Source organism: Priapulus caudatus, unplaced genomic scaffold (genome assembly GCF_000485595.1).
Source record: "Priapulus caudatus unplaced genomic scaffold, Priapulus_caudatus-5.0.1 Scaffold308, whole genome shotgun sequence".
In the NCBI taxonomy this organism is placed as follows: Eukaryota; Metazoa; Priapulida; class Priapulimorpha; order Priapulimorphida; family Priapulidae; genus Priapulus; species Priapulus caudatus.
In genome coordinates this window covers 46,830-54,895 of record NW_014577369.1, presented here as the reverse complement: position 1 = coordinate 54,895, position 8,066 = coordinate 46,830, and the positions used below count along the sequence as shown (strand labels likewise).

The window sequence follows — 8,066 nt, the reverse complement described above, 5'->3', positions numbered from 1 at the left end:
ACTCATACCACATTTACACGCACACGCACACGCACACGCACACACGCACACGCACACGCACACACGCACGCACGCACGCACGCACGCACACACACACACACACACACACACACACACATACAACTGCAGCCGTCTCTCTTTGTGGTTTCTCTTGAATTTTCGCCTCACAGCTGTGCGCGGCAGTGCTTGGTTGTATATACACCGCAGCTGCAATGGCTTTGGTGTGTGCGTGTGTGCGCATGCGGATTTGGCGATCTTAAAATTTGGTGCGGGTTTCCGATGAATGCCGAAGTTTCTTCGGGCACATAACTTTTTAGAAAATTGCCTCAAAAAGTCACTTTACCATCGAAAAATCGAATGTATTCGGGACGTCCAGAAGGGGCCCCCAGCTCGATTCGCGTGAGACTACGTGGCACGGTTTCGGAGGAGATACGGAAAACGACACTTCGGCTCCTTCTACTATTATATAGTAGATATATCAATACTGATATAAGAAAATAGTTATAAAAAAATATAATGAGGTGTCAAATTTTAATTAGCGAACTTTCGAGAGTATGTGTCTTCATCGGACTCTATAGCAACAACCACGAGCTAGTTATATATAACCGAAAAAAACATATTGTTGTTGTTAATTTAGCTTGATGATCTTGAATACACCGCATTCCATTTTTCCTATATTCATTTTCGATATCTACATGGGTATTCGTGTGTTTTTACTTCTATATTTTACTATCAATATTGGTATACGTGATCTTGTCATGTTTAAGCTGAATGAGAATACAGCTGACGGATACGAAGCGGTATATTCAGTTTCACTGCCCGGTTTTATCCGGCAGCTCCGGGTTACCTGCCCATCTGTTCAGTAGCACGGTCGCTTTTTCCTCCGCATTCGTTCTTGCTAGAAGCTGATCACCCCAAAACAGCAAAAAAACAACGACACCCCTTAACAATATTCCAGCCATATCCGTGCAAAAGTCTTGTCTATAGCACTCACTATCTGTATTGTTGGACTCGCGAAAGGTTCTTGATTATAATAAACAATTAAGCGTTTATTATATCGAAGCAATTGAGTGCAACGGATCGGACTTATGCAACCTTTGGCTTTCGTGTGAATGCTATACACCCCTGTGATATCACGAATGTTATGCGCTACACAGAATCATTCGAGTAACCGTTCACTGCGATTGGTTAGCTGATTTCTGTTAAGGCACAAGCTTTCACTATATATATATATATATATATATATGCATCTATCTTGTTCAGGCCATATCCTTCGCCAAGACGAACACGGTGGGTTCGAACTGAACACGTACGGACGATTCTCGAACGAGGTGAGCAGGGGCCGTGGGAGACATGAAATACTGGCGTAACGCAACTGCACTTGCCCAACGGTTAGGCCTCGCGCTCGGTAGTACACACAGCACACACTCACCCACTCACACACACACACACACACACAGCACCACACACACACACACACACACACACCACACAAAGCCCTACACACTCACACAAACCCATGACACACTCACACACCTCACACACACACACACACACCACACACACAGCGAGGGCGACAGGCGAGACGAGGCAGAGCAGCGACAGACGCGCCCAACACACCAGCGCACAGCGCAAGCAAGCACGCACGCACGCCGCACACGGCGAAGACGAGCGAGCGGGGCAGAGCGCGAGCCGGCACGCAGCGAGCGCACGCAGCACACACACCACACAGCACACGACACAGCACAGGCCGCATACAGCACGAGCGCACCACTACGCAAGCAAAAGCGACGCGGCGACGCACGGCGGGACGCCACCACACACACACGGACGCGCACGCAGGCGGCGACGGCACACACACCACGACAACGGACAGGCACACCACCACACGCAAGCACACGACGACAGGCGACAGACACACCCATATCACCCGACGCGAACACACGCAAGCAAAGGACGCGACTCAGCGGCACGCACGCACGCACGCCGACACGAACAGCCACACACGCGCACGGGCGAGCGACACGCACGCGACGCACACGCACACCCACACACGCAAGGCACGCACGCACGCACGCACGCACGCACACACACACACACACAAGATTTACTATATATATATATATATATATATATATATCTACGGTATATATACCGCATTCGAATCGCACGAAGTGGTTCTGTCGATTCATCGCCGATTTGTCGCCCGTTCGGCGACCGCGTATAAAATGACGATATCACAATTTTGGCCACGTTCGGCTCCTTCCCCTCCTCCTCTCGGGACAGCACACGTAAATTCATTTGCGTCGCATTTTCGGCGCGAAACTAGAACAGGTTGCGCTACGACTGTCGCACGCAAACCGGGAAGCCATTCGCAGGAAAACACTTATTTGTTTCTGTTGTTAAACCTGTATACGTTCTCCAGGGGGATCTCAGACCTGCATGAGGAGAGCTCTCGATAGGGCATCAGTCATTCTTAACAGCTCCAAGCGGCCGGCGGCAATCAAATTTGTTGTCATAGTTACGGACGGCAGAACCGTCCTGCCCAAGCGCTGCTGGGACGTCGTCTGGTCGTTTAGGGCCTGCAGCAGGACGCTTCTGGAGACACAATAGGTTACGCATGCTCCACACACAAAGTTGGATCCGCGCGTAGTGAAACAAGATAGATGCTATATACTATATTCATACTCAGTATTATATACTAATATATGAATATGTATACATGTGTTTGTCACTTATAACCATTACATGAAGAATGCTTAGTTGATGATGTGTCATTTTTGCTCAAGCCTAGCAGCTACTACTGCATGCTAACATTCCTTATTAAACTTCTTGTACTAAAGTATAAATTAGTACGCTCATGGTAGTTGACTACTTTGTAAAACTGTGTTATATGGCCATCATACCTGTTTGTGCATCACTAAAACTATGCTACCTATCACAGCTAGTTGTAGATATTTTTAGTCGTAATTAAACGTATATATGTTAACTTCCGTACATATGGTTTCTGGAAATAAGACAGCCGTCGCCTGCGGGGACTGATGGATAACGTATGATAATGTATAGAAATGAACTAGATTCTCTCTATCGTACGAAAGACAGCGTACTGTCCAGTATCGGCCATACCGATAAGTTCGTGGCGAATATTCGCAACGTGACGATTTGCATTCAAATACTATTCAAGAACATTGTTCATTAATGCTAACACCTTACAGGGACATCAATAAGGGGCGCTTCAATTCATTATTGCCAACGCATTGTTCGTAATCGATTGCACGGAATTTCATGAGGCACTAAGAGAAGGCATTTGGCGCGTGCTGCGCGGTTTGTAGAATACTAAAAATCAATAACGACGCATCGCCTGTCACGAGTACGTAAGCGATTAATCTTTAATGTTAGCTGACTCCGTGTCGTTTCTGATTCGCATCAGCTCCGTAATAAATAAGAGCATTTCCATTCCCGGGCCCCGCTACGAAAACGGTAAACTGACGGATATATAGTATTTCGTTATCATGCGGTAATATATCACGGAAAAATACTACGGCTACTGCGTATGTTGTGCCCTTGCTGAAACAATAGTCATTCTGCATGTCTGACTATTCCTGTAGGCGCACAGTTGTGTTTGCCACAAGCGTTGGTGGTATGCCAGGTTGTACGGATCAAGCTCGATGCCAATCGCGATCAAGGAACACTTTATGATCAACACAGCGATTACTTTCCTTTCGCTGCCAGACTCACCACCAGAGGCAGTACGCGCTCCACTACCCAGAATAGGCTTCAAAAGGACGGAGAAGCTGATCATAACAGATCATACCTGGAGCGTTGTGATGTATTCACATAATATGTCATTCACATAATAAATTTATTGGTGAAATAAAACAAGTACTAACAAGACACAACGGACATGCAGCCTGCCATCATTCCTCCTTGTCTTATCACTATCCTATCCGCCGTCTATTCTCAGGGGGAAAACGAACTAGCGCAATGCTGTAATTGTGGCAATGTTAATATAATGAACAATACATTACAGAGCGTATTGATTGGATTATTAACGGCAGGTGGTTGCTAAAATTCCAGCCACTGGCTGACAGTAGTTGAGTAGTGTCTGCGTAGCTTTCTTGGGTGATACTCCATTAGGGAGTCTTCCCACTTTAATTGTCATTAATGGTTAGCGGTTATGTTATAGTTAGCGTTAGGGTTAGGGTTAGGGGTTAGGATTATCAATCATTCAATCATATAATCATTAATCATTAATCTGATATCAAAGTTGGAACACTCCTAATGGAGCGTTTTAGCCGCTTACTTGCTCATAATAACTTTGCACAGTGATTGAATTCGCGATGAGCAATGTGGAATTAATAATGCTATTTATTTCTCCTAACATTAGTGCATGTCAAACTGGCTTCCATTTATCTATAGTGTGATGCGAAATGCAATAGATATTACGAAAGAGGCATAAGCTAATATGTAAGTGAGAATACGGTAACATGACACATAGTGTAAAGAAAGGACGACATTATTGATTTGCTGGCAACATTAGCAGTGCACAGACTAGAAAACAATTTTCTTGAGGACTCTTGGTTCGAATTTCAAATGTTTATTTATACAATGTTTACATCCGTATTAGATTCTGTTACTATAAAACATTACACTATATGCGAGTACTCGTGTTCATTTGCTATAATTATCTTGGTTTCATTAGCTCCTGCATTTCAATGCTCACATTTTCATAAATTGTAAAGTCACGCCGGTGTCGGCTACTTATACGTTACATACATACACTCAGATGAGACACACATGGAATTGACATGTTAGACTGAGCCAGTACTATTTGTCATGATGACTAGAATAGTGATCTGATTGAAACAACCTTCACAACTCATAACAGCTATTACGTGTAAAAGTTTAACATAGAGAGAAACACTTCCACGTGTCCCAATGATCAAAGGTCCACGATCCAAAGCATGTTATATTGGTGCGCGTATCGACATCGCGTCAATCGGGTATTGTGGAGTGGATGGCTGAAGCTGATGTGGCAACACCTATATTCACCAGGCTCAATCTACACCTTTGTTTGCATGGACTCCTACAATATTGCAGGACGTCTAGTAGTCATGCAGGAGATTTGCTGTAGAGATTTCTACTAGACGAGCCCATAGACGAGCGCTTTTAGGTTAGAATGCCGCTTCAATTACAAGTCTTTTCATAGTCATTCGAGCTAAACGACTACCTCTAAATATATTCAACACAAGGATTGGCCTAACCAGTAAGACTTCACCCTCCCAATAATTAATTTTGTACCCCTCTTCCACTAATTGTATCCCATGTAAATTCGTTTCACGTTTAAAATCATTCATGCGTCTCCAGACAAGGTCTCACGCTATCGCACGTTTCCTGCTGAAACACATTTTCACGATCTCCGACCGGCCGCACAATGTGTTCGCACGCCGCTTTGCACGACTAAATGTTAGAGGCAGCACTCACTTTTGCCGTGGCTAGGATTGTCGCATCTTCCATCTGTGCTTAGCTGAGAAGTGCGCCATGTTCGGTTTGTGTTCGCTGTCTGTAGCTTCGAGTTAATCGTCTGCTCCGTTTTGCTCTGTGGTAAAAAAAATTGCATTTCGCGCTGACTTGTGTTTATATATATAGTATATATATATATACTACTATATATATATACTATATAGCTATATATATATATACTATCTGTACTATTTATATGTTTGTCCGTCTCCAACTACTAGACACACAGGCACTCTCCTAATTATCTACCCTACCACACCAATACACACATTTTCTGCTTTCTTCTTGTCCTTAGATCCTAATGTGCTCAGGAACTAGTCTGGATGTGAAGATGTAAAGCATTACAAACAGGACACGCTGAGTTGCCATTCCTTGAAGACGCCATGGTGCGCATGCCAGCACGTGTATCATTGATGTCCACCTTTACTCTTTAACTCCCTCAGTGGTGCCATCACCTTAATACGATTTTGTACAGTAAGGCGAAGGTCCTTGCGGCCTACTTTACCTTTTCTCTTTCAGGGGTTTTTGCACGACCCCTTGCCGTACAGCCGGGCAGCAGCGATCCCCAGTTCGAAATAATCGCGGTTGCAGGATGTCTTCTGTGTAATGACAAACAGGAGTACATAGCGTAGGACACACCAATCAGATATACTCTTATAGTTATATAGTATTATAGCTTAGTATATAGTGTGGTGTGTTATATTTATATATATCCACAATAGTAGACATCGGTGGATAAGTCATACGTAAAATCGATGAACAAGCCAGTGCTTAGCTTACCAGCTAATGGTCCTATCGCGTGTTGCTTCAATATCTATAACAACGGCATAATAAGTTGGATGAATAGTCCATATGAATTAGTGGGACGGTCTTAGTCAGATTTACGTTAAGACGCAGCGGGTTCGGCTGGGAGTTAGGACGCGATACCTGTAAGAATTGCCTTTGGCGCTGGCTCTTTGCTTTCCCTCGCTGGCTTGGTTCTTGCATGTGGACCTTGTCCCGGAGATGCTGCCGACGGTCATCGGCCTAAACTCGTTCTTCTGCGTGTTGGTTGTGTTTTGTGTATGAGCTCGCCCAAGCGATTCGCAGTGTCGCCCTGCCCATTTGTGTTCTCGCAATCCGGTTAAACACGGTCGCACCGTATATATCGACTATAGAGTGTATATACTATATATATACCTATATATTTATCTTAACTATATAGTATTTAATATCTCTATGATTCAACTCCTGTAAAGTTTATATATACTATATATGACGTCCGATGATATGATATCCTGAGGCCCATATGATATCCTACTATTGCTGTATCAAATATCTCTACGTTTAACAGACACCGTCACTGTGATTTCTCTTTGTTTTGAAGATTAAAGTATATGCATACGTAGATATATACGTAGAATATAACGAAAGATAAATACGCTAAACAATATAAAACTCGCCGCATATAAATGACAAAAAGTCGATGTCGTAGATGATTTGGAGCGTGGCTAGGTGTTTTCATACGCCGTTAGTTTATTGAACAACAGTGAACATGAGAAGTGATCGGATGAGTGCTGGTTAGGCTAGTGACAGCTACCTTAGTAGCTTAACATGCCAACTTGCGGCGCTTTTTCTTCTTACAGACTGTCAGGTCACCTTTGCCATAACGCTTTGAATTATGTATCAATTAAAAAACATTAATCAGCGCCTGTGCGAGAGTTGTGAGAACGAGTGAACAATGTCGCCGGACTAGAAACCAGAGATTCAGATTGCGCCTAAGGCCGCTCTATAGTACGTAACTCCACTGCCCGCAACACTCATTACACGTAGATCTAGTGTCATAACTTGAATTCAGCATGATGCACGCCTTCGACGCTGGGCCGTTTCAGCAGCAAATTAAAATTTCCCCCCCCAAAGCCTTCGCGGCACACTTAATGATGCGTACTGCGTAGATGTAGGTTGCGGGCCTGGTCAGGCTAATTGCGCAACTGCGAGAATGTAATTTGACACCAACGCTTGGGCCGCCGCGTGGCGAAGCGGCTGCGTGCCGGCAACGAGCGGCATACGCGATTATTACGACGGCAACCTGCTTCGAGGGTGAGCACATGGCTGCACCAGTTCGTTTACTAACGCGCGCCCAGGAAGGACCGATCGCCGACAAGGGCGCAGATGCTTATGGTATCAGGGGCCCGGGGACATGATAGCCGCCCCCGCGGGTCCCATCTGAGCGGACGCACCCTAGGGAAAGTGTTAGTCAAAGTAGGCGGGGGGGGGGGGCGCTGCGCGTGCGCGCAAGCCTTCGCCCGCGGCTGGAGTGTTAGCCCGTTCCCATTGCACTGACCAGGGCAGAGTTTTCGCGTGCCGTGAGCCGTGGGTCTGTCATGGGAGGGTGTGAGTGGGGAGCAAGGGCAGGGAGAGGGGGGGCGGGGTGGGACGGATCTCCTGTTAAAGCCTTCAACCATTCGAATTCTTTTGGGATAGGGTTATTGTTAATCGAGTAAATTTCCATGTTTAGTGTCTATGCTCACCTTACTAACTGTGTAGGTGCAACATTTCACTTG

The 8,066-nt window shown here is 45.2% G+C and overlaps 1 protein-coding gene across 1 annotated transcript in view; it reads right to left on the bottom strand.

Moving 5' to 3' along the window:
* Nucleotides 1-4,591, bottom strand: part of LOC106808820 (signal transducer and activator of transcription 5B-like) — a 29,339-nt gene extending 24,748 nt beyond the window's left edge. The window contains exon 1 of the mRNA XM_014811688.1: nucleotides 4,582-4,591. The gene's annotated coding sequence lies outside the window, so the exon portion shown is untranslated. The remainder of the gene's footprint in view (nucleotides 1-4,581) is intronic.
* Nucleotides 4,592-8,066: the final 3,475 nt, after the last annotated feature.